Source organism: Coenobita brevimanus, chromosome 79, assembly GCF_032717465.1.
Source record: "Coenobita brevimanus isolate Jiangsu-jjx chromosome 79, ASM3271746v2, whole genome shotgun sequence".
Lineage (NCBI taxonomy): Eukaryota > Metazoa > Arthropoda > Malacostraca > Decapoda > Coenobitidae > Coenobita > Coenobita brevimanus.
Window position 1 is genome coordinate 31,683,257 of NC_137032.1, and position 27,524 is coordinate 31,710,780.

Sequence of the window (27,524 nt, forward strand, 5' to 3'; positions counted from 1 at the left end):
AGGCGGGAGCAGCTACCAGCCTTCTCCTGAAGGAGGGGTGAGCGGCTACTGGCCATCTCAGGGACGCCTTCGGAGCGGCTACCGGCCATCTCCTGACGAAGGTAGGAGCGGCTACCAGCCATCTCCTGAAGGAGGGGTGAGCAGCTACTGACCGTCTCAATACCAAGGCGGGAGCGGCTACTGGCCATCTCCTGAAGGAGGGGTGAGCGGCTATTGGTCGTCTCAAGGACACCTTTGGAGTGGCTATTGGCCATCTCCTGATGAAGGCGGGAGTGGCTATTGGCCGTCTCCTGAAGGAGGGGTGAGTGGCTACTGACCGTCTCAAGGGCACCTTTGGAGTGGCTACTGGCCGTCTCAATGCGAGGGTGGGAGCGGCTACCGGCCGTCTCCTGAAGAAGGGGTGAGCGGCTGCAGGCCGTCTCAAGAAGGGCGCGGCTGCAGGCCGTCTCAAGAAGGGCGCGGCTACCGGCCATCGCTGGGGTGCTGCCTGGAGCTAGAGTAATAGCTCCACCCCGATCCTGTCGAGGGTCAGCTCGCCCACAATGTAGTCTCCTTTTCCTGGTATGGCGGCGGCAGGCGAGTTCCGGGTCATAGGGACGCACGGCCCAGGCAGACTTATGTCCCTGTCACCTGGGGTTGGGTCGTGCTCTGTCTGTCCCTCCTTAGGCTCCTCCTGGGGGTGTTGTGTTGCCCTCAGTGGCTATTCCTGGCATTTTAGTCTGCACACACAATTTTCTATTTTTTGCATTTTTTTCTCTTTCTCCCTCTGTTATATTTATTACATTACTAGCATACAATATTGCTGGGAGTGCTATGCTTTTCCAGAACTTTTTTCCAATTAATAATTTATTGCTGCTCTTATAATTGGGTATACTATATTTGCCATTTTCTGCATTTTTTCAATCATTATCTGCTTGTGGGTTCCTTTTACCTTCTATTATTACACCAAAGTAACATATAGTTTCTTTTACTTTTATGCCAGGTGTAATGCTAGGTATTTTAGGGTCAGCTTCCTGTCCCTCTAATGCCTAGTGTGCAGCTGGGTTCTCCTTCTAGACCAGAGCTTAGACAAATAAGAGAGAGGCAGGACACAGAAACTCAAGGCAACAACCTTACATGTGTATTGCTAAATTCTGCAGTGGAACGGGCAGATGTCACAAACACAAGCATACTGGACAATTATAATTCTAAGGCCTAAATATGGGGTGTTAATATCTCGCAGGATACTACTCAGGACAAGATCAGGTAAGGTGAATAGCACTCTTTTTGCAGGAAAGTCTAGGTTCTGTGTACTGGTGGAGGTCGTGGCACTATTTCACTGCGGGTAGGCTGATGGGTTTATTGGTCGGGTCGTTAATTATTACTTTTGTACTGAGGCCTCCGTATGATCTTGGTGTGAGGCGGTGTCACTATCTGGTAGCGTGTTCACTGAGATAGACTTGTATTTCACTGCCATGCTGTGTTCACTGTTTCACTGTTACCTTGCATATTCCACCATTCTTTTATATTAATACTGATGCTTTTCTCACTGACTTCCCCTATTCTGTTAACTCACTGTTCTGCCCTTACATCACTGTGTCACGGACACTGTGCTTTCACTATCACTCACTTTCGGGTCTGGGTGTAGTGGTGGTCAGGTACAAGGGCAGCAGAGGTGTCTCAGCCTCACTACAGATGGGGCTGAGTTCTGCCAGGGGCCTCTGTATTCAGGGGCCATGGAATCATGCATAGGGGCGTTCTCTCTCGTACGGGGCTGCTTGTGGCGAGGGGTCCCGTGCTTTCAGGGCTCGGGGCGGGAGTCTGGCCCTCATTGCTGGGGCTGAATAGGTGCCTGAACTTCTCACTCAGGTGCCTGACAGAGGACGAACATCTCCGGCATTGGGATGTAGGGAGGTCCTGCCCGGGGGTCCTGGGGGCGGTCTGGAGGTCCCAAGGGCTGCAGTCCCCGGCAGTTGAGGACTCCGTCAGGAGGGGGCTGCAGTGTCGGCCTACATCGAGGTCCATCAGGCGAGTCCTCAGGACCTGGCTGCAGGGAGAAGAGCCCGGTGGTAGTCACAGGGCCTCTCCAGTACTCCTCCAGGCTGGGGGCTCCCTCTGGGATGTAGGTTGGTTGGCAGGAGTCAGCACCTGACGGAGGAGTGGCTACCGGCTCTCTCCTACCATAGGGCCCGGCTACTGGCTGTGGCCTTCTAGGGCCGTGGCTACCGGCCATTGCTAAGGCCTGGCTACTGGCCGTGGGCTAGGGAAGGGAACAGCTACAGGCCGACTGAGGGGCACCTTCAGAGTGGCTACCGGCCGTCTCCTTGTTACCTCCGGTGCAGCTGCAGGCTGTCTCCTGTAGGAGGGTTGAGCGGCTACAGGCTGTCTCTTGAGGGGCACCATCAGAGCAGCTACCGGCCATCTCTTGATGAAAGCAGGAGCAGCTACCGACCATCTCCTGATGAAGGCGGGAGCTGCTGCAGGCCGTCTCATGTAGGAGGGTCGAGCAGCTACCTGTCGTCTCGTTCAGGGCACCTTCAGAGTGGCTACCGGCCGTCTCCTGATGAAGGCGGGAGCAGCTGCCAGCCGTCTCCTTGTTACCTCCAGAACAACTGCAGGCCGTCTCCTGTAGGAGGGTCGAGCGCCTTCAGGCCATCTCGTTAGGGGCACCTTCAGAGCGGCTTCTGGCCGTCTCCGGACGAAGGCAGGAGCGGCTACTGGCCATCTCCCCGTTACCTCCAGAGCGGCTGCAGGCCATCTCCTGCAGGAGGGTTGAGCGGCTACCAGCCGTCTCAGGGGTGCTGACTGGAGCTGGAGTAACAGCTCCACCCCGTGGTTGTCGGTGGTCGGCTCGCCCAGAACGTAGTCTTGTATTCCTGCTATGGTGGCGGCGGGCAAGCTCCGGGTCATAGGGGCACGCAGCCCGGGCGGACTTATGTCCCTGTCGCCCGGAGCCCAGGCACACTATATGCTCCTCTGTGGGCTCCTTCTAGGGGTGTTGGGTTGCCCTCGGTGATATTATACTGCATTTTACCAGCAATTTCATCTGGCTTTTCCTTCATATTAAACACTGTTACATCACTTTTTTCTTTGTTTATTTCCAGTCCACATTTTTCTCCGACTTCAGTTAGAATCTTATCCTTCTTTCCGCTTCTTCTTCCGATTTACTTAACAGCAACCCGTCATCTGCATAGAATAGTGTACATATCTTAAACAGCTCGTTTTCAAAACCACATCCTCTGCTTTCTAGTTCTTTCATAATTATGTAAGTATTTTGAAAAGAGTTGTCGACCCAGTACATCCTTGCCTGATAACACTGGTTACTGTTAATTCTTTGATCACATCCTTTCGTACTTCTATTATGATCTTATTATCTTTATAAATCTCTTTTATTGCATCTATTACCGTTGGGTGTAGACATCGGAATAAGTTCGTTTCCTTTTCCGTGGACTAAGGTGTTTGTAACACTGCTCGATGGAGAGCTATCCCCTTCTCCTCCCTTCGTCATAGTCACACACTCCCACCCAACCCCCCAACTTTTCTCTCCGACCCCGTAACCCCACCCGGTACCCTCCAAGCTCTCGCTCACAGCCAGCTAAGGGTTTCTGTACTTCAAGCACCTCTTTAATTACGTGTAGTCCGAACAACTAAAAAAGAAATAGTACAGTATATATCATAAACCAAGTTAGAAAAAGGTTTACTACACTGCAAGAGAGAGAGAGTTAAAAGACAGGGAGCTACAGGCGGAGAGGGAGAGCAAGTGGAAAAATGAGAAATGAGAGGACAGTTATGGAGAAAATAAGAAGGGGAGAGGCAAGAAGAGAACAACGAGAGCTAAGAAAAGAGACAGAGAGTGAGAAGAAGAGACAGTGAGAGGTGAAATGAGATACAAGCAGTGTGAATGGGAAAGAGAAAACGAAGATGTGAATAGAAAGGCCGGGAGACAGGGATGTAGAGACAAAAGGGGAGACAGCTGAGAGAGAATGGGAATGGAGCAAACATAGAAATAGGGATAACAAAAGGAGAAAGTGGGAAAGAGAGCTACGGAACGGAATGCTGAGAACAATAATGAGAAAAATTAGAAAAGGAAGCAAGGTAACAGGTAGGAGGAAGAAAGTGTGTTATTTTGGCAAGGACGCAGGGAAAGAACTAAGCCACATAAGACGAAAGCATTGAGGCTGAGTAGAACGAATTTAATATTCAAGTAAAAAGGGAGGAGAGAAACAGAGAAATTAGAGAAATTTGCAGAAAGCAGAGATTAAGGGTGGAAAGAAAATAGGTTAATTTTTAGGGCAAGAAAAAGGAGGGGAATGTTAAGAAGGGAAGACAAGGGGAGGGAGGGAGGAAGAGACAGTGGGAAGAGCGGAATGAAAGAAGAGATTTTGGATGACAGGGAGAGACGGAGGAAAGAGAAAAAGAGCATGCAGTTATTACTGGGGGAAGAAAGCAGTGAAGGAAATGGATTTAGTATAAGTAAAGAAATACGGAGACAGTAATGGGGAAAAAAAAGGTAAGATATGTTGAAATGACACCCAGCAGCAGCACGACACCCCTAGGAGGCAACAACGGAGGGTTGGACAGAGCGAGCGGGACGTCCGTGCTATATGGGCACAAGTCCGTAGTAGCCGTGTGCCCCTACTCCTCAGAACCAGCCTGACAAGAACACTTCAGCCCGGGTGCATTACTCTCTCGCCAGCCCAGCCTGCATCAGGATCGGGATGGAGCTGCATTTTACGCTCCATACAGCGCCCCAGAGACGGCCTCTAGCCGCTCATATCAGCAGACTGCCTCCAGCCGCTCGTATCAGGAGACAGCCTCCAGCCACTCGTATCAGGAGACAGCCTCCAGCCGCTCGTATCAGGAGACAGCCTCCAGCCGCTCATATCAGGAGATGGCCTCCAGCCGCTCATATCAGGAGACGGCCTCCAACCACTCCAACTTAGAGACGGCCTCCAACCACCCCAACTTAGAGACGGCCTCCAACCACCCCAACTTAGAGACGGCCTCTAGCTGCTCCACCTGGACCACCCACTCCACCTTCAGAGCCTGTGACGGTCTCCAGCTGCACATGGGGGAAGAAGGGCACATTCCCTTTCCACCTGCAGTAGTCACGGAGGGCACGACATCGACAACGGCCTCCAGCCACGCCCGCAGATGGGAGACGGCCTCCAGCGCTCCACCTTAGAGACGGCCTCCAGCCGCTCCACCTGGACTACCCAGTCCACCTGCAGAGCCTGTGACAGCCTCCAGCTGTACACGGAGGAAGAAGGGCATGTCCCATTTCCACCTGCAGTAGTCACAGAGGGCACGACACCGGAAACTTCCTCCAGCCGCGCCTACAGATGAGAGACGACCTCCAGCTGCTCCACGCCCGCACATTGCCCTTCATATGGGACTTAGGCAATGGCCTCCAGCTACGCCATTAGGCAGGCGACAGCCTCCTGCTGCACCCAGCCTGAGGTCCCATCAGGAAGTCAGGCCCTGGCGATGGCCTCCAGCTGCGCTGACATGGTAGGAACGGCCTCCAGCCGCCCTCCTCCTGTTGCCCAAGGGACCTCAGCGACGGCCTCCAGCCGCCCTCCTCCTGTTGCCCAAGGGACCTCAGCGACGGCCTCCAGCCACGCCAGGGAGGGAAGCTGCCAAGGACCCTTGCCCCCTGTGGCTTCACCCCAGTTCCCAGCCCCGACAGTGCGGGGTCCTTTGCCGCACGCAGCCCCGGACGAGAGAGGACGCCCGTACGAGTGATCCCGTGGCTGCAGGACACGGAGGCCCCTAGTGGAGCTCAGCCCCCTGCAGGAGCCAGGCTGTGAGCTCTCCCACTGCCGTCCGCCAACGCCGCCACCCTACCCAGTCCCGAAAGTGAGTGACAGTGGAAGTGCAATGACAGTAAGACAGTGACATGGACATTGGGCAGTGTGTTAGAATACTAGAGGGAAATTAGGCCCAAGTTCTACCAGGAATACAGTACAGGAAGTGTAAACCAACAGTGAAACAGCGACCTAAAACATCGGGCCGTGGGTTAGAGTACTAGAGGGAAACAGAGCCCAAATTCTAGCAGTACATAAGACCAGGAGTGTAAACCAACGGTGAAACAGTGACAGAGCAAGAGAAGCTAAGCAGTGATTACAGTGACTTGAGTGAATGTGTAACTCGGCTCCAGTAATATAATACTTCCACGACATAAGACCTATAGCCACGATACCTATTTCAACCACAGTGTGAATTTCCCTCAAGATTTCAGTGATTGATTCCCCTGTCCAACCCCCTTGAGTGCTGTTCATTGTACTATACATTTTTATCCTGAACCATTGTCTCAACAGTATCCTGCGAGATATTCCTACTCCCGATCTCAGTACATGTTATATGATTACCTAGATTCCTGTTTGTGACATCTACCTGTTCCACATTAGAGTTTACTAATATACGTGTAAGGTTATTGCCCTGAGTTTTTATGTCCTGTGTCTCTCTTAGTTTACTAAGCTCCGGTCTAGAAAAGGGAACCCAGCTGCAGTATAGGCGCTCAAGGGACGGGAAACTGACCCTTAAACATCTAGCATAACAAACAAATTGTCATCCACTCTACCTCCTTTCGTGAAGCCTGCTTGTGTTTCTCTTATTTCATTATTCATCTCTGGGTAATTTTCAATATCTTCTTTTAACAAAGACATAAAATTTTTATATGAAAAGTTTGACAGCGCTATTGGTCTAACTGTGGGGTTGGGTTCCTCTTTTTCTCTCTTATTTTTATTTCAGGTACTCTCCACTCCTCTGGTTTATCCTCCTTTACTAGTTCTCTTTCAAAGCACTATTATTTTCGCTAAGCATTTTTCACTTCTCAATAAGGCCTTGTATAATTCTGGCTCTAGCTTGTCGGGTCCAGCTGCCTTCTTGTTTTTCACCTCTGTTATCATTTTTCTTACCTTTCCTCTTGTTATTTTTGGTTTTGCCATGGGAGTAATTTGTTTATCTATTTTCATCCCCATGTCTAGACGTTCTCTTAAATTTCTTAGTTGGGACTCCTTGCGTAATTCTTCCTGCATTTTTTCCATATACTTCTGTTTACTATTGAAATACCTGTGCGGCGGGGTGAGCCTGACACCACCACCCCAGGAGGAGAGTACAGGGAGGTGACCCCCACCCAACGAGGAGATGACAGGGAGGCTGTTTTACCATATGAGCCTTCCAGGCAGGAACGGCATATCTCTCCCGTGACTCGATGCCACTCTTCCCCGCAGCCAGACCACCGGGCAGTGTGCAGTGTGAATGCACTACACTCCAGCGGAGGAAACACTTGCCAGAATCGGGGTGGGACTTGTACACACAAAGTCCCATGCAAGCCCTCGGACGCCGTGTCCACCGGATCGGCCTCCATAAAAGGGGAGGACTCAGGAGGAGCCTCTAGTCTCGCAACACCCCAGGGGAGCAGGAGCACAGTAGCGCCCACCGGGTCTACTGTGGGTGGAGTGACCACTGGTTCTCCATCCTCTGCCACCCACCTTCAGGAGCCGGCACATCAGCATGTCCTACGGACGACCTTCACCAGGACTCCCCAGGAGGGAGGTGGGCCCCGGGGTAGACTTCACAGGAGCTACCGCTCGGGACAGACCACCAGTCGTCCCCCAAAACTGCCCCAGCCATGATGGCTGGAGGACAGACTCCACCGGAGCTGCAGCTTAGGCCAGGAGAGCCCACCGGGCCTCCCCCTCCCATCATCCCCAGGACAGGTTCCCCAGTCCCAACAGCAGAAGAGCAAACCCCACCAGAGCTGTGGCAGTAACCAGGAGAGCCCACCAGGCCTCCCCTTCCCGCCGTTGCCAGGTTCCATTGCACCCAGAGGAGTTCCCTCGTGTTCTCCCTCTGCCTTTGTCCCGAGTAGGAGCTCAGGCAGTGCCCACCAGTCTGTCTGGACGAAGGAGCGCCCACCAGGTCTCCCTCTCGCGCCCCGGTCCGGAGTTTCGGCAGGGAACGTCAGGCCTGCCCAGCTGGGGAGCAGGCCACCAGTCGCTCCCCCTCCGCAACCCCAGGAGTTCCTACCGAGGGCAGCGCCTCTTGCTTAGCCCACCCTTCCTGTGGCAGAGCAAGGTGCCCCTCTCCCCACCCCTCTCCTCCATATGGTGGGAACTGCTCCCCCACAGGTACCAGAGACCAGCCAGGGCGAGACAACCCCAATGCCAGGTGTTCTGTCACTGCAGCCCCTCCTTCGCCACCCCCGGGCGCTGCTGTACTCCCCCAGAGCGAGAGGCCACAGCCCACTCCTGACAGCCTCCTCCCCCAGGTGAGGCCGCAGCCCCTGGAGCTGAAGGGACACCTCCAACACCTGCTGCAGCTGCCAGACTTCCCCTGGTGCGGGTGACCGCAGCCCTCCCCTGACGGCCGCCCCTGCCAGATGAGACTGCAGCCCAGTTAGGGCACCACCCTCTCCGCAGCCAACCCTCAACCCGGGCCTAACCAGGTCCACCCCTAGGTCTCTGACCATGACGAAGGGCCAGCGTCGTGCTGTGCGCCTCCTAGCCCTATTCGGCCCTAGCCCAGAGGGCCCCCCCCTCACCCAGGATCTCTGCAGAAAGAGGGCCACCCATTATGCCACCCACCAGCTTCCGTAGGACTCGCGGCGACCCCACAGACGACCTACACCCAAACTACACTTCTGACGGCCCGTCCCCGATGCCCGGCCACCACCTGTGGCTACTGGTGTAAGGGCCTCCTGCCCAGCGTGCCCTAACACTTCTCTCCCCCTGCCCCATGAGTAAAGAAATACCCTGAGGTTGTTGTACGTCCCCTAGTGACCAAAAGACACGATCCCCAGTGAACCACCACCCCCAGTGCCCCCAGTGTCATACCCCCCTCTTCCCCCCCTCCTCCTCTGTGGAAACAGTAAACTTGCTGCCCCAGAGAAACTCACACGTGGAGTGTGAGGCGAAAGGCCCTGGGTTGTCCGCAAATGTGAACAACCCCCCCAGTGCTATATGCAAAGGACTCTGTCACTCAGTATCAGTGCCGTGCCCCTCCCCCTCTTATCCCAATAGTTGTCGTATGTTCTCCTCCCCCCCTTTCCCTCCCCTCCAGACCAGTTTAAGTCGTTGTATGCCGAGTGTAAATATGTAAGGTATGTTCCCTGTGATTGACCTACGTAGGGATACTATACCACCATAACGCCCCACCCCCCTTCGTCCCTGTCACGCAAGTAGGCAATAAGTGCTATATTCTTCTGTTCTCTGTCATGCACATGTAGCATATAGGTGGCTAGGATATCATCTATGTCACGTGGATGTATATAACTAGCATAGGGTACCGTTCATGTCACACAAACGTGTATGAGAATCAGAATATACTGCCGTCCATGTCTCACAATGGATATATTGAAATGGATATATTGAAATAGATGGGATTGTAAATGCTATATACGCAAGAACAGATCACACCTGGTTTATTGTATGAGATGGATGTGTATCACTGTGTGGGAATTGCCCTGTACAAGAAGAGGTAGATTACTGTGTGTTGGTCAAACTCTCTGAAATAAGTGGAGATATATAGTGTAGGACATAGACTTCTGAGCCATAGTGCTACTTTGTATCACGTAGGTTCTGATCACGGATTGCAGCTCCCCTTGCTGACTGGATGGTGTCAACTCAACCTCTTCCACCCAAGAACGGTCGCTCTCAATGTCACTCTCCGACTCAATCTCGTCGAGGAGCTTCTTCCACTTGTGTGGTGCCAACCTGCATTTCTTCTTTGCAAGACTTGTGTCATTGCAAGCCAACTGGAGAATGAATTGCTGTCAAAGGGAGTGTGTACCTCAAGCTAGGCACTGAAGTATGCGTGCTAGGGGTGTGAGCAGAAATAAAGGAGTTATGATATTTTATGCACAGCTAGCCAAGAACTTTGCTCAACGCTGGCACAATGCAAGGATTCATGATATACGTGTATATCCTTGAAAAACATCGTCTCCTACACCCGACTTAGTGCACAGGTAGGGGCCACGAGCACGTGGTTCACTCTTTCATTTCCTTTTCACATTGCACATAACCAAATCTATCATTTTTATGAGATACACAATACATTTCACCACTAAAATGTAAATGCACATGTTCCATAGGCCCTTACCTGTGCGATAAGACGCAGCAGATGGTGTTTCCCTTACGAGAACACACTGCAATCATTACGCTTTCATTTCACATTACACATAACCAAGTCCATCATTGTATGAGAATTACAGTTTATTTCAACAATAAAATGTAAATGCACGTATTCTGTACCTCCGCTGCCTTTGTGCTAAGTCAGGTATACAACACGCACTCTTCCTTTCGGGCACGTGGGTCAGTCTTTCACGTCATTTTCACATAAAACATAACCATATCTATCAATGTATGAGATACACAGTATATTTCACCACAAGTACATGTGCATCTTCCGTAGGTCAATTACGTGGCCCCTACTTGGGCGGTAAGGTGTAGCAGACGATGATTTTCAGACGATCACATGGTTCACTTTCACTTTCTTTTCACATTACATATAACCAAATCTATCATTTTATGAGATACACAGTATATTACACCATCTAAAATTACATATCTCACGTTGCATTTCGCTGCCCTTGTGCTACCTCAGGTGTACGAGATGTTCTCTTTCTTACGAGCACGTCAGTCTTTCACGTTATTTTCACATAATACATAACGAAATCTGTCATTTTATGAGATACACAGTATATTTCACCACTAAAATGTAAATGCATGTGTTCCGTACCTCACGATGCATTTCGCTACCTTTGTGCTAACTCAGGTGTACGACATGCACCCACTCTTCCTTACGAGCATGTGGGTCAGTCTTTCACGTTATTTTCACATAACACATAACCAAATCTATCAGTATATGAGGAACAAAGTATATTTCAACAAAACACGTACATGCATATCTGCCGTAGGTCAATTACTTGGCCCTTACCTGTGCGCTGTGTAGCAGAGGATGTTTCCCTTACCTGAAGATGTTGCAGTGTGTACACTTTTATATCACAATACACATAACCAATTCCATCATTTTATGAGAAATACAGTATATTTCACCACAATAGTACATGGACATGCTCTGTATGTCACATTTGCGATACCTAAATTATCGCAGACGATATTTTCTGACGAGCACGTGGTTCAGTGTTTATGTTCATCCACACAAGCGTTCGATAAACATATAACTATAACACTCATGCTTTATTCCACACAGAAAGCATACAAAATAAATATAACACTTGATAAAATGAAATATCCCTATAAAAACCTCCTCTATTTTATCCCCTCCTGACAATGGCATGCCAAGGCTGTAAGGTGTACATGACTCATGCCCTAGCCAATATTTTATCATGTAGACCTACATTTGTTGCACTATACTCCTATCTATTGCGCAATAACACTATCCACCATATACCAACATAAAACAAGGATTTCGTCAACACCTAGGCAAATATTTCGTTCAAAACAATGCCATGTCATAAGGTGGTTTCCTGTCTCTCCTTGCTAAACGTTTCACCATGTCCTTGCTCACTAGCTATTGCACACTATATTCACGGTCACTATTGTTCAATGGTTGAATACTCACATTGGGTGCAGGGTAGAGGGAGTGCAGTTGCTGGGGCACGGCGAAAAACAGGGCATGCCTAGCACAATCTTCATTGGGCCAACGTCTAATAACGGCCAGGAATGATTCACAAAAACCTAATTCCCTATTGCAAACACCAAATCTAACCACAACAGTGCCCAAAAAGTAAACACAAGCACTATTGGTATAGTGGAATATGATGCTCACCTGGGACAGGGATAGAGTACGGTTTAAAGGTCCCACCACACGCTACCTTCTCCCTCGACAGCTGGTATGGTACTAATCAACCTGTCCAGGCTGCTGCGCATCTCAGGCTCCGCAGTTGCTAACTCCTTACTTTTGACAAGCGGCGTGGAAACTATGACACATCCAAAAATGACGCCAATCGGCCGAAAACTTTTTCTCTGACAAAGTTGTTTATGTTTTACAGATGACAAACACATCAACGAGTATGGGCGCACCCACACCCATAAGACGACAAATGCATCATCGCGGGTTACAGGAAATCATGAGGCTTGCTACTCAGTGTAGAGACACCCTAAAAAAACGAGTACCACTACACCATGTGGGTGAATGATGGGCACCCCCACCTACCACAATATATATATATATATATATATATATATAATTTATTTATTTATATACACAGTATAATCAGCAGGAGATGCCATTTCAAGTCCTACAGAACAAAGGCCTCTCCCAGCCTTCTCGACGAATTCCTTGACTGTGCCAATCTCTGTCAGGTTATGCGCACAACTTCTCTATGTCATCTCGCCCCCTCCTGTCTGGCCTTTTTCTGCTGCGCTTTCAATCTCTTGGATTCCAGTCAGCCTGTTGCTCCATCACTTATCCATAACTCTTGTTACATGAGCTGCCCTCCTCTGTTTCTGTTCTTTCATATCTTCAGTAATGTTCTTGTATTACTTTGGTCTGCTCTCATCCAATCTGATCTCTTGCTATCTCACAAAGATATTCCCAAGATTGACCTTTCCATTCCCTTTTTAAACGGATCAGTGTGTGTGTGTGTGTTTTTTTTTTTAACTGATTTTGTCATTTTCCAGTTTCACCGCCTTATGTTATAGTTGGAATTATACATATTTTCTATAATTTTGTATCATACATCCTGGCAAGATACTTTTCATGATGTCTCTATGGTTACCAAAAGCTTTCTATCCAATTGTAACGTCTCGTTTTATTTCGTTTTCATAGCCTTTCGTAAGTTTATGAGGCTTCTGAAGCTTGAAGCGAAGTGACATTCTGCCTAACTTCAAATCACAGCCACGTAAGCCCTAAAATAGGCTACAGTCCAGCATTATATGCTGTTATTAGATTGTAACAGCCAAATCTTTATGCATGTACTTAAGGAAAATTAGCCGGTGTTCCGGGAGATGTAGTGTCATTAGACGTTGAACTATGGCACTTGTGTTAAGTAAATACAAAATTCTCTCTCTCTCTCTCTCTCTCTCTCTCTCTCTCTCTCTCTCTCTCTCTCTCTCTCTCTCTCTCTCTCTCGTGAACAGAAGTGCATATCATCATCCACCTGTGGGTGATAACACGCTCCTTTGTCCACTACATCTTATTCAGGCATCCTAAACTCCGGGGATGAGAGAGGCAGAAGCGAACAGACTTTGGCATTTAACTGTAGCCTACCTCATATGACAGTGCTCTTTAGTCAGATTCTAAATATAGCAAATTCTCAAGTTATCTGCGCATTCATTACTTTTGTTGCTTGTGATAGTTATCCTTGAAAGGGTTTTATTCTTTTCATTTATGTTTCTGTCTTTTCCTTTACCGGCAGACTTTCACTGATCATATGGATTGTTCTCGCAAGCAGAACGACCCAGTTCATTTAGGTAAACACAAACCTCCTATATGTTTGAATTTGTATTTTGGTAGTAAGTGGTCCAGTTCCGTTAGGTGAAAACAAACCCGCTAATTTAACCAAACAGGCAAACTGGAACACGCCAAGATCAAAAATACAGGTGTTTCAAACCCAGGTGTTATGAATACCAGTGTTACAAATGCAGGTGTTACATATACATGCGTTACGAAAGTCTAGCATTAACAATAGTACAAATGTTACAAATACAGATGTTATAAGTGCAGTTGTTACTAAATACGGGCGTTACAAAAGTCTCCAACTTCAACATCGTTACAGTTCATTGCCTCCACTCCACATTACTTGTTAGAATTGTTACAGGCAGGGACACGGTGGGACGAAGCACTGGACAGGTTTGCAGGGTCTATGGGGCTTCCATGGGGGTCGGATCGGCGGGCAGTTGCAGGGGTAGGTGATACACTGGCACGTGGGACCTGGTGAGGGGAGAAAAAATGAATTAAGGATAGTCAAGCGAATGCACTATGGTCTCCACACGCCTGCAGTACGCTAACATGCTTCTGTGCAAGTGCCATGAAAATCAATGGACACACAAGTTCAAGATCAATGAACACACAAGAATACGATCTCAAAACTTTATTGTTCGTGTGGTTTGCTCTGTGACTATCAAACCCTTTAAATGACCAACTTAAAAGGGGAAAAAACGAAAAGCTACCTGGGGATATTTGCCCAAGGAACAACTGTTCCAAGTTTGAAGCGAACTGGTGAAGAAATAAAGGAACATAATTCAGTTAAACGTGTTTGGAAGAAAGAAGAAACAGGAAATAAGCACAGTAGGTATCCAATATAGTATGTAGCAAGGATAAGGTTTAGATGAAGGATGTAGTTTTAATAGCAAATTCATTTTTTTTTTTTTTTTTTTTTTTTAGTTGCCATTTGATGTTGCTCTTTTCTTCCTCCATCTTGTTGTCATATGGGCTTTGCTTGGCTCTAGGATGTTCAACCCATTAATTTCATAGTATCCGTACTACCTGCAGACGACTTTATTTAATGTAATAAAAATCCCATAGTGGTAAATAGATTCTGTTTTACGCTGCATAAAATCGTCAGGATATTGGAAGAATACTTCTACCTGCATGTTTTTTTTTTTTTATCAACTACTAGGATGTTCCTACACTTCTTTGACAATCTCCTCAAATCGAGGTTCAATTTCCTCCTCCAAAACATCCTGCATTCCCGAATTAACACACTGGAACTTCCAGCTCCACTGTCAATAAAAGGCAAAAGGAGTTTACTAATCAGTTTCTTGGCAATGCCTTTTTTTAAGTATAGAAAAAATCGAACGATTTAACTATATTAAACTGTCATTCACCCTTTTATGTTTCTTTCTCCTCTCTGGTTCCATTCATCCCCTAAATAAACCTAATTTCATTCACCCTTGGGTGAACCATTCACCAGTTTAAGGAGCGCTGATCTAGAGGCACGGGACGCCTAGTAAGTGTGGAAAGCAAGATTATAAACTTTAAACACACACACACACACACACACACACACACACACACACACACACACACACACACACACACACACAACAGATCAGTATCAGCACTGCAACGCTCCTTAACCCTTCAAGCGCTAGTATTTCTCTCAGGTGAAAATAGAGGGTGGTCCACGAGTCCACATATAACCCATCTCAATCTTTGTGTGTTGAGGGAACGGCTCATTCTGCTGCTGTGAGAAACGTAGATATTTTGGACGCTTCGTGAAATTATTAATCAAGCAATTTCCAGATCCCTTAATCCCGTTCGGGGTGGCCACAAACAAATCACCTCCGCGTCGCCCTGTCCTCTGGCATTTGGAAACCCTCCCTCCAGCTCAAACACACCCTCTCTCATATCTCTCATATATCACTCCACTCCATCTCGCCATCTCATCCTTGGTCTGTCCCTCCACCTCACTTACATAAACTCTCCATGTAATCGCTGGGTGTTAAAAGAGATTATAAAGTCTGAAATAGGGTGATCTTCCTCAGACTTCAAATGGAAAAATTACAATAAAAAATGGAGATCTTATTTACTGAAATGACCGACAGCTCTCATGCCTCAAGGGCAGGGATTCTCAACCTGGGGTTCACGAGTCCCCAAGGGTTTGCAGCAGGGTTTTTAGGGGGTACTTAGATGGCTGTCGAAAATATATTAAATCCACTGAGAGTGACAGACTGACAGACAGACAGAGAATACGACGGTTGTGGATGCGCTTATGAAGTTGGTTCACAGTTTCACGTTCAGACAGCAGTCCTGAATGAGAATGAGGGATACCATCTATCTTAGTTCAGTCAGCTGCAGCAGCTGATGCACGGTACTTGTTGCATCACTGTCTCAAAATATTCTTGTTTACCTAAATGAGGTATATTCATAATATTTCTAATTGTGTGTTGGTGTTTTTGATATACGATGATATGTATGCTAGTGATTTTTTTTATGTGGCAGTGATTATCATTCCTTAGTGATATGATAGCATGTTGGAAACCTTGTTTATGACTGTGGTCATATTTGTGGCTACTCGGCAGCAAACCTTAAATTTTATTGGTGTTGGCGGAGGTATGCACTCTCTGGGTGTTCTGTAGTTACTGTTTGTTCTATTGACACTGGTGGTAATGTGACTGCCTGAAGTTGTTTGTAATATGTGATCTTACGACAGTGGTGATAACAGGACTGCCTGATGGTGTTTTTATTGTGTAATCTTATGACGGTGTCGATATTATAACTGTTTGTCATGGCCAGCGATTTTATGTATGGCTTTGGCTAAATAAGTATTTTTCTTACCTTTCCAGATACTTTTATGGTTTCATCAGCGAAGAAACGTCAGTATGATGAAAGCTACATTCAGTATGAATTCACCACTATTGTTAAAAGCCGGCGTGAATTTCTACAGTGGGTTATATGTCACAAACTTTTACCACTGAAGTGCATGAAACCAAACTTTCTCCGGCAACATTTTAATAGTTGATATCCGAATCTGAAAAGTAAGAATGCTACCTTCTTCAGGCTAATGGAACAGGGACTGAAACGAGCACGCTTCGATCGTTCGCGACAGTTCAGTCAACAAAATGCATCTGGGTTGCGCGCATCATTTTTTTTTTTATGCAAGATAGAAGGAACCAAAGGCCAGGAGCCCGCAAACCTTTCTTTCCAAGAAATCATACAAAAACAATACAAAAGAGAGCCAAATTCAAGATCCGTTCATTTCGAGATGCTTGGACACACTGCGTTTGAAAGAAGTAAATACAGACAGAGGGAGACAGTTCCAGAGTTGACCTGTTGCATAAATGAAGGACTGGGAGTAACGGTTAACTCTTGCATTAGAGAGCTGGACAGAAAAGGGATGAGAGTTTGTTCCTAGACGGGTGCTACGCGTCCGTCGTAGAGGTGGAGGGATGCAAGCAGAAAGTTCAAAGGTGCAGTGACCAGTGAAGTAGCGACAAAAAAGAGATAACGATGCAACAGTGCGGCGGAGAGACAGAGGTTGAAGGGAGCCAGTAAGAGGAGGAGAGTTGATGAGACGAAAAGCCTCTGACTCCATCCTATTGAGAAGAGCTGTATATGGGGAGCCTCCCCACATATGAGATTTGTACTCTACTCAGGGGCAAATAAAACCCGTGTATAAAGTCAACAACTATGCAGGTGTAAGGGAGGTGCGGAGTCGGCTTAGCAAACCTTATCTCTTGAAAGCAGATTTTACAAGAGATGAAATATGATCTTTCCAAGATAAGTCCCGAGTGAAAGAAACCCCAAGCATGTTCAAGGATGATGCAGGACTGAGCTGGACATTACTGGGTACTCCTGTGGAAGATTTTAACGGGTTAATATGTGTAAGAACTGAGTCTTTGATGCATTAAAAACAAGATTATTTTTACCCGTCATAAATACCAGCCAAGTCAGACATTAGGTGTGCCATAGCCTCATCCTCTGTTTGTTGAAGTTTCTGCTGAGATGGACGTTGTGGGAACCGAATGGAAAGGTGAAGGGTGGAATCATCAGCATACGAGTGGATAGGGTTAGATGTACAGCTTAGAAGGTCATTGATGAATAAAAGGAAGAGAGTTGGTGAAAGGACAGAGCCCTGAGGAACACCACTGTTGATAGATCTAGGAGAAGAACGATGGCCGTCTACAACAGCAGCTATAGAACGACCAGAAAGGAAGCTATAGATGAAGGCACAGATAGAAGGATAGAATCCATAAGAGTGCAGTTTGGAAAGTAAAGATCTATGCCAGACTCGATCGAAAGCCTTAGAGATGTCAAGTGCAATGTCAAAGCTTTTGCCAAAGTCCCGAAAGGAAGATGACCAGGAGTCTGAGAGGTAGGCGAGAAGATCGCCAGTGGAGCGTCCCTGACGGAACGCATACTGACGATCAGAAAGAAGGTTGTGATAGGAAAGATGCTTTAAAATTTTTCTGTTAAGAATTGACTCGAAAACTTTTGAGACACAGGATGTTAGAGCAATCGGACGATAGTTAAAGGGTTGGGAATGGTCACCCTTCTTTGGAACTGGCTGAATAAGAGCAAACTTACAAAAAGAAGGAAAGGTACAAGTTGATAGACAAAGGCGAAAGAGTTTACCCAGGCAAGGTGTAAGCACAGAAGCACAGTTCTTGAGGACAACAGGAGGGACTCCATCAGGCCCATATGCCTTGTTAAGCTGCCGTCACACTGGGACAAAAGTGGCTAACATGCTAGCCAGTTTTGCGACCCGCTAGCCAAACTGACTAACGGTGAGCGAGATTTCGCCTGCGAGGCGAAATGGATAACAATTCTCGCTCACAGCTTGTTGGTGGGATTAGAACTCAAATGAGCCTATATTAATTTTGTAATTGGTGAGAATATATTCTGTTATTCACAGAAGGAAACTTTAACTAAAATTGTTAAGTAAATACAATTTAATTCTTGTGGTTTTTGTTCACTTTTATTTATTTCTTGTACCATGAAATAAATATTCGGACACTCGGGTGACCAGCCACGGAGGCTGTCTGTTTTGTCTATTTCGATATGGATCCTGCGGCAAAGAAAACTCAAGAAGACTGGTTTGTGGCTCTGGAGTTGCTATAGTAAGTTAGGCGGTTACAGAAATTGAGGAAAAGGGAGTGGGTACTCCGGGGTGGTTTGTTTACAAATGACCACGAGGTGCCAAGGCAGACGACACTGTTGGCCGTTTCTGCTCGCAAAAACACACGAGTGTGACGGACACTCGACTCTGCTAGCCGTTTTCAGTCGCAAAACTGGCTCGCATGTTAGACACTTTTGGTCTAGAGTGACGCCGCCTTTAGTATTAAGGCCAGTGATGGCAGAAAATACATTAGCAGAAGAAATTTTAATGTCAGCCATGAGGAAGTCAGAGGGGGGGAAATGATGGAGGAACAGCACCGGAATCATGTGAGGTGGAATTGGAGGAGAAAGTCTGGGCAATGAGATCTGCCTTATCTGTAGAAGAAATTCCTACAGAACCATCAGAATAGGAAGGATGATGAGGTAAAGTTGTTAGAAAGGTTTTTGGCAAGGTGCCAGAAGGAGCGGGAAGAATTCGAGTTGGAGAGTTGAAAGCATCTAGTACGGATGAAATTATTTTTAGCAGAACGAAGAACAGATTTAGCACGATTCTGGGCAGAAACAGAAAAGATGTGATTCAGGAGTGGGTTGGCTCTGGTACCTTTTATAGGCCCTCTCCTTGTTGTGGACAGCATTAGAACAAGCGTGATTAAACCAAGGCTTTTCATGCATTAGTCAAAGGATATGAGAAGGGAATGTAAATGGTATCACTGAGAATTGTATATAAAAAAATTGCTAAGAATTTAATCATCTCAGACAATAAGTGGTTGCTAAAATAACAGGGACATCATTAGGTTAATCTGCAGTCCAGTCTGATGAGTGGATTGACGTGGTTGCTTATGCCCAACTCTTCTTGGTGTTTGTACGATGCATCAGTGGTGGAGATTTCTGTGAGAACTTCTTGTTCTGTCTGCTTTAGAGTCGACTACAAAATGTAAAAACATTTTCCCTAAGTCAAATTTTTACAGGGTGATGGATTTTCTTGAAATAATACGTGCGTGCACAACTAATACAGCAATGCGTGACCGTCAGTCAGGGCTTCGAGCAAGAGTGAATGAGGCGCATCCTGAAACAAGGCATCTTCACTGTATGCTTCACAGATATGCTCTGGCATCTACAACTCTCCCACCAAAGTTAAGATTAGTGCCTGTTGATGATGTTCATATGGTAAATAACATCGTCAAGTGTCCTACATACACGACTCTTCCATCTACTGTGCCGAGAGTTTGGAACAGATCAAGAAGTGTTAATCCTTCACGCCGAGGTTCGTTGGCTGTTACGGAGGAATGTGGTATCAGGAGTAGAGTCACTGAAGGAGGAGGTTTCCGAATTCTCCCAATGTGCCAACAAGACAAAGTCGCTGAGTTCGCCAAGAAAATGTCCGACAACCAGTGATTAATTTCATGGACAAACTAAGATCATTCAGCATGAAGATGTAGCTGTGGGAAGAGAAGGTCAAAGACGAAAATCTTAGCATGTTTGAACACCTTCATGAAGCACTTGATAAAAGCAAAGGCACTGAAAAACTAGAACTGGTGCACCTTGTTCAAACACATCCTTCTTCCCTGCGGATTGAGTTGCGGTCTTATTTTCCCAAACTGAGTTAGCTGGAATCAAAATCAATTAGAAGCCCAGTCGTCATTAATGTGCACCTTCTCCCACATAACGGGCAAGAATTCCTAGAGTTGGTGAACGACTCTGCTGCAAAAGATGCAATTGAAACACTTCCCCTCACTAAGTTCTGGTCTAAAATGAGTGAGCTTTACCCTGCTGTAGCTGACTGCTGTGAGGCCTTTGCTAATGTTCCCTAGTAATTATTCTGTGAGCCAGGATTTTCAACGCTGTTGAACATAAAAGCTAAACACTGAGTACGGCTTTATGTGAAGCATGCCCTTCCAGTATATCTGTCTAATACTGCTCCTCGAACTGAGAAACTGGTTCGCACAAAACCGGCACAGCCTTCATACTGAAGTTTAATACTGATTGTGGTTGTCATATTTAAAGCTTGGTGTTAATGATTACTTGCCAAATGAAGTCATTATAATTTTGCTTATCTTACAATAGCCGGTATTGTGCCATTCTACACTGAATTTGAGCTAATGTTTACTTTCTTCATTAGGTAACTGCAGCATCACTTCTGTGCGCTATCACTGTACATCGATGTTATTACTTTAATTAATAGTCATTACAGTGTCAACCATTTGATAATATATCCATTGTAGTACCACTGTATAGTGAATCAGTCGTAATATATTAATATTCTTGATTCACTGTCAGATTAATGTGGATACGGGTCGATGGGCTGATACCGTGCGCAGTACCTGGTGGGAAAAGGCTGAAGAACCCCTACTCTAGAGGGTCAAAGTTGGGTCAAAACTGTTGCTTCTTCTTCAGGAAGAAACATTTCCTGACCTGGATGTAATGGACGCCTTGTGGTCTAGTGGGCTAAGGCGTCCAGGCAGATGGGACCCATTGAGTCCCCATCTGAGGGATGGCTGGGGTTTATTGCTCATACAATGCCACTCAGGGGCGAACCAGATAGGGGCTCCTACGTTTCTAATAGGCAAAAAAGCTTGGATGGATATATAGATAGACAGACAGACAGGCAGACAGATGGAAATAGAATGTGGGAGAAACTCACGGTAACCTCTCCCAGGTGCCGACTCCACCACGGCCACTACCGCCACCATCCTGAAAAAAAAAAAAAGATAAATAAATAAATAAATAAATGTGGCAAATACATTACCAAAATATATACCTAAATAAATGAAAACGAAAATAAAAAGTATCAAAATCAGCAACTAAATCATTCCAACAAAAAACTGCTGCAATATAAATACGTATGAAAATCAGTAACTAAATAATGAATAAACAAATGAAAAATAAATCAGATAAAAGGTTAAATCAGTAAGTAAACAATAAAGAAATAAATGCATACATATATACAAAAATGTATAAACAAATGAATAAGAAAGGATAATCAAAACTTCCCATATCCCTGTGGAAAGTTCTCTTGTTTTGGTCATTATAGGGGAGGGAGGGATAGAATACTTCCCCCGTTTTCCCTGCTTGTCGTAAGAGGCGACTGAGAGGAACACTTTTATCTACAGTCTTTTTGCTGTCTCGCGTTTCCTTGTACTGTCTCTGTTCTAACCCTCTGCATTATATTTTCTTTGTTTAGTTATTTCCCCGTCTCCATTGTCTGGTTCCTGCGAGTCGATAGCAAAGGTTCCAGAGTAAAATATATTTCTGCCTAAAAAATTATTGAACTTTGGTAACGAAGCAATGACCCTCAGTTCCGTGTAGCCCTTAAGTGGGCAGGGGTGCTAAGAATCCCATGGTGTAGGAATAAGTTTGTAAATCCAAATAGAACCCTAAGAATAAGAAATGGAATGTCCGAACACTAAATCAAGCTGATAAAATGGAAGAACTTATTTCAGAGTTCAAGGAATACAATATAGATATTTGTCCTCTTACAGAAACGAGGTTCCTTAGAGTTGATAAAATAAATTTGGAAGATGGTATTACTTTGTTGGTGTCAGGTAGGAGTGATGGAAATCATTACCAACGAGTAGGATTACTGTTGGGTAGAGATGCTTTCTAAGGCACTATGTGAGTCTGAGGCAATCAATGAGCGCTTGCTTTACGCTCGTTTAAAACTGACCATGATAATATCAGTATGGTGGATGGGTACGCTCCGACAAATGAGGCTGCTGATGAAATGAAAGATGAGTTTTACGAGAAGCTGCAGAGTGTGGTGAATAGTGTGGCGGGACATGATGTGTTAGTTTGCATTGGTGATTAAGTGCGATTGCTGGCAGTAGCAGGGATGGCTTTGAAGAGTGTATGGGTAAGGAAGGTGTTGGTATAAGGAATGAAAATGGGGTCCGATTTGGAAGCTTTTTGTTGGCAAATGACTTTACGATTGGTGGAAGTACCTTTGAACACAGAGAAATGCATAAAACTACCTGGATTTGACCATGTGGTAAGTATTGTAACCAGACTGACCACACTACAGTTAGCAGAAGGAATAGGAGTTATATGCAAGATGTTTGTGTAAGGACGGGGGCAGATATAGGTAGTGATCATCAACTTGTTGTGTCAAATATTAAAATACAACTTAAGAGCAATGTTAATGGTACGGTAATTGTACAGAAGGTAATAAATATGGTGTTGATGAGCTGTGAGCCAAGAAACCATTTACAACGCTGGGTGGTAACCATATAACCAAACCATACGTGCTCCCTACGTGTCAACAGTAGGTTGGTGGAGGGTTGGTGCCCCTACCCGTAAAACAAATAACTCAGAGTCAAGTGGCCAATCCTTACGGGATTATGGCGTCTGGCAAAAGATAGACAGATAGATAGATGAGCTGAGAAATGATGAGAACACGAAGGAAGAGTTTCGGTGGGAATTTAGGAACCGGTTTCTAGTCCTTCAGACTTTGATGGAATCTGAAGACAATGACATTAATCAAATGTGGAGAGAAATGAAAGAGGTTTTGCATGAGGGTTCTAAGATTACTATTAAGAAATAGGGAAAGGCGAGAAGGAAAAAGTGGATGCCGGGTGAAACATGGGATGCAATTCAGAAAAGGAAAGAGAAATTAAGAAGTGAAGCACAACATGTTGATGGCCAGGTAGTTGAGGTTCTTTGAGCAAAGTACTGGAGTTTACATTCTGAAGTAAAAAGACTCGTTAGGCGCGATAAGAGGAGGCTATATGATAAAGGTGACAGAGACAGAAATTAAGTAAAAATGACGGTCAGAATACGAGAGCAGCGTATCAGACCATAACGAAATTACATAGGACTGAAAAGAGAAGGAAGGAAATGCCTGGAAGGGATAGAAATGGTAGCTTGATGACCAAAGATTTGGATATAAAAGGAAGGTGTAAAGAGCATTTTGAATCTGTTCTAAATAGACCAATCCCAGCTGCAGAGGACATTTTGCCAGCAGAGAGAGATTTGCAAATAGAAACAGGGGATATAACCTTAGAAGAGGTAACAAAATCTATAAAGGAATAAAAGAATTTTAAGGCCCCAGGAGAGGATGGAATACTTCATGAAATGCTTATGGTGAAAAATGATGGGCATTCGCTCTTTTAAAACTTTTTAATGTGGCTTGGAATGGTGGAATTCCAGAAGAGTGGAAAAATTGAGTAATTATAGAATTACCAAAAAAAGATTTGTGTGTGGAAACTGGAGGGGGATAACTTTGACACCTGTAGTTCCAAAAGTCGTTTACAAAATCTTGTTGAACAGAATAGAGCCAGTAATTGATAAACTTTTAAGAGAGAAGCAAGCGGAAATTAGAAAAGATAAAGGTTGTAAGATCATATTTTTATTAAGGCATCTAATGCTACCTCCCTTTCCTTGGGGGAAGCAGCCTATGTATATAGATAGATAGATAGATCTAATGCAGCAAGCTAATGAGATGAAAACGCCACTTAGTGTGTCCTCTGTGGATTCTGAAAAGGCGTTTGATAGTGTTTCACGTAGAGCTATATTGAAAATTATGAGGTTCTATGGTATACCAGAAAGTTTGTAAAAATTATTAGAAGCCTGCATGAAGGTACTTTTTGTACGGTAATGGTGGGTGGTTCTTTGAGCGATACGTTTGATGTTAGGAGTGATTCAAGGAGGAGTTCTTTCGCCTTTGTGTTGGTTATGGATTATGTTTTGAGAAGGGTTGTAAGGAGCAAAGGTGCAGGAATTAACTGGAAAGAAAATAAAAGGCTGATTGATTTGGAATAATAATAATAATAATAATAATAACAGTAAATGAGATTTTCATTTTGTCCAGAGAGATGAAGGTTCAATCTGCTAGAGCAGTTGGTCGATTGTCAGGAAAGAGAGTACGCGAAGAGCAAGATGGAGAGAAAAGAAGGTATGAAGAAAGCAGATAAAGAGGAGTGGTTGGAAGAGGAAGGAGGAGGAGGAAGAGGAGGCGATGAAGAGAGCAAGATGGAGAGAAACGAAAGTATGAAGAAAGCAGATAAAGAGGATTGGTTGGATGAAGAAGATGGAGGAGGAGGAGGAAGTTGAGATGGATAGAGAAGAAGATGGAGAGACAAAAAAAAAAAATGGTCATATGAAGAACAACGTAGAGCAAATGAGTGATTGGAAAAAGTGGACTAAGGATATGGGAGGGGATGGTGATGAATTATGTAAGAGGAGCGGTCAGAAAGGACGACACACACACACACACACACACACACACACACACACACTGACAACAGAAGTGGGTCGCTTTGAATCTTCCTAGAATCCTACTGATACTCACACGAACAGGAAAGCAAGTACCCCCTTCAACCACTTCATGATGCTCTTCTCCCTAAGTCACTTGCACGACTGATCCCGACGTCCCCTCTCGCCTCTTTTTATACCTCGCCTGAGTCAAACGAGTCAACTGTTGCCAGAATTCAATACAATTTTACTAACATCTTGTAAAAATAATACATAAATGTCATGGTTTAACTCTATACTCTTTTTGCCTTAATTTGGTCTATATGTTAATTCTTTTATGGATATTACATGTAGCCCAGTGGTAGGAAAAAACAATGCCATGGCTCTACATCCCTTCATAGCACCTCATCATGACTAGCATCATATAACAGTTTTTGTTTATTATAACTCAGTACTCAAGATACTTCAGAATGCCACTTTAGGTCGTTAGATTAAAATTTAAAGTCATAGACGTTTATAAAAAATAGTTGGTAGTGTATCTGAAACGCTTAAAAAAGTGTAAACAAACATGATTAGAAATTTTATCTCAGGTCACGATGAGGGACTGAAGTAGGAAAAGAATTCAGCGGGCGAGGGATTCCTGCCGGGACGAGTTCCCTGTGTGGTTTTATTTTTATTTTATTTTCAAGGTTGCAAGGCTTCGGTTGTCGACATTATCCCACTGACACGAGCATGTACAATGTGGGAAAAACAGGTGTCATAATATTGTCTGAGTCTCTCTCTCTCTCTCTCTCTCTCTCTCTCTCTCTCTCTCTCTCTCTCTCTCTCTCTCTCTCTCTCTCTCCCCTATTGAGTCTACACTGAGCGACAGGTGAAACCGTTTCCGCTATCCCAGGAAACCATTTCCCACGCAGGTCGGTAACCATGTAACAGAATGACGCCTAGTGGTTTAGTGGGTTAAGGCGTTCCACGCAGATAGAGCCTGTCTGGGGCCCATCTGAGGAGTGGTTGGGGTATCTTGCTTGTGTCATGCCACTCAAGGCTGGTCACCGTGGCATCAATGTCGGGATTTAGTGGCCAAGTCCCGGTTCTCTACACTTATGTTTATATGGAACAAAACGGGGCTGCATAGATAGATAAATGGGTAGTTGTGTGTATGGCTGTTCAAGGAAGTATCGCGCAGGAGAGGTCCGAAAATTTATCCTCAGTGATCAACACGTTAATTATTTTCACGTGCATTAACATATAATAACGATAATTCCGTTTAATATGATAGAAAATCGATGTGTTGTATTCTTTTAAATATCACTCAGAATCCAACAACCGCGACCACCATCCGGACCAACGGCGGAATATCTGATCTTCACCTTAGACAGATTATTCTCGTTATCGAATTACTTCATTCTTGCCTAACCCTTAACTCTTCCACTAACTTTGGTTCAGAACAGATCAGATCTGTTTGGCCTGAGTCTGCCCAGTGACCCTGACATTTAACATTTTCCTGTGACCTTGACCTTTGAGTGAATGTTCCCAAAATCGAATTATCTTGGTCATATAAGAAATATTTCTCTAGGTTTCGTAGCACTTTTTTTTCGGCGATTTATTCTGGACATTGTATGATATTGTTGCATACTAAGTCGATATTATAGCGATATATTAACACACAATGGAATACTGAGATGCAATAGGCGTAATAAATCGCTAAGAAATGGGAGCAACGAAGCCTACAATACGACCGTCTGTACTCTTGTTATAAGCAGAACCCATCCACAAAGTTTAGTCTGCATATACAACTCTTAAAGTAGTCCATGCCATATGACCTTGACCTTTGACGTATTGTTCACATAAACGGTGGATCAACCTTATGGGTGATCCTCCACTCATCCACGAAGCTGGATCCATGAAAAACAAGAAGCGGTGCCAAGGCGCAGGAAACCCGTCCCCGACAACTATTTTAGTGCTGACGTATAAACACAACAGGATATCTGGTTAAAGATGTCACGTATCAAATTTGGAGTAAATCGGGTGAAGACTGACGAATTTATGCCTATTCGAATTTTAGGCCTGACCCACCTGACATTGACCCCCCCTACCGCTAACTTGGGGGTGACCCCCCTGATGTAATGAGGCATGTTATAGGATGCAGATTTGAAAGATACACCTTCAGGTTTTGGTTTCATGTCGATATGACGGATCTGAAAGGAGTTATGGCACAAAAAAAAAAATGTCTACATATTTTGAGCCTACAGCCTGGGTCTTGGCCCAGTTTTGACCAAAATTTAATCAGGTGATCAGGTCATAGCCCATCATCCCTGTTATTTTAGTCAAAATCAGGCTTGTAGTTTTTGCGTAAAGTTGTTAACAGACAAACAAACCGAGTGAAAACAATACCCGTCCCCAAGCCCCTCCGGGCGGGGATGGGTAATAAAAACTGTTGCAGTTATTTTCTTCACACACAGACACACGGGTTGTAACATGACCTTGCCTTGTTACTTTGACATTGGACAGGTTATTCTTAAAATTTTATATTTGCCTAACCCTTAACACTTCCACCAAGTTTAGTTCAGCTCAGATTAAAACTATGAGCTGACTTGCCCTGTAAACTTTGAATTCGACCTTTCCCGTGATTTTGACCTTTCACTTATTATTCTCAAATTAATTCATTTATCCTTCCCTTATTCTCAACTCTTCCGCAGTGTGTTTAAATGGAAAAAAGTTATCAACACTGTCATATAACCTTGCCCTTTAACCTACCGTTATAAACATGAGTTTTACTCCATGGATGACCCTCAATCCTTCCACCATGTTGTTTAAACATGGATCAAAAC

The 27,524-nt window shown here is 45.2% G+C and overlaps 1 long non-coding RNA gene across 1 annotated transcript; it reads right to left on the minus strand.

The window, feature by feature from the left end:
• Positions 1-13,439: 13,439 nt before the first annotated feature.
• On the minus strand, positions 13,440-24,848 carry LOC145408955 (uncharacterized). The gene is made up of 3 exons (XR_013899023.1): positions 24,794-24,848; positions 21,152-21,201; positions 13,440-13,881 (listed from the first exon to the last, which is right to left on the minus strand). It is a non-coding gene; the product is annotated as an uncharacterized LOC145408955 (long non-coding RNA).
• Positions 24,849-27,524: the final 2,676 nt, after the last annotated feature.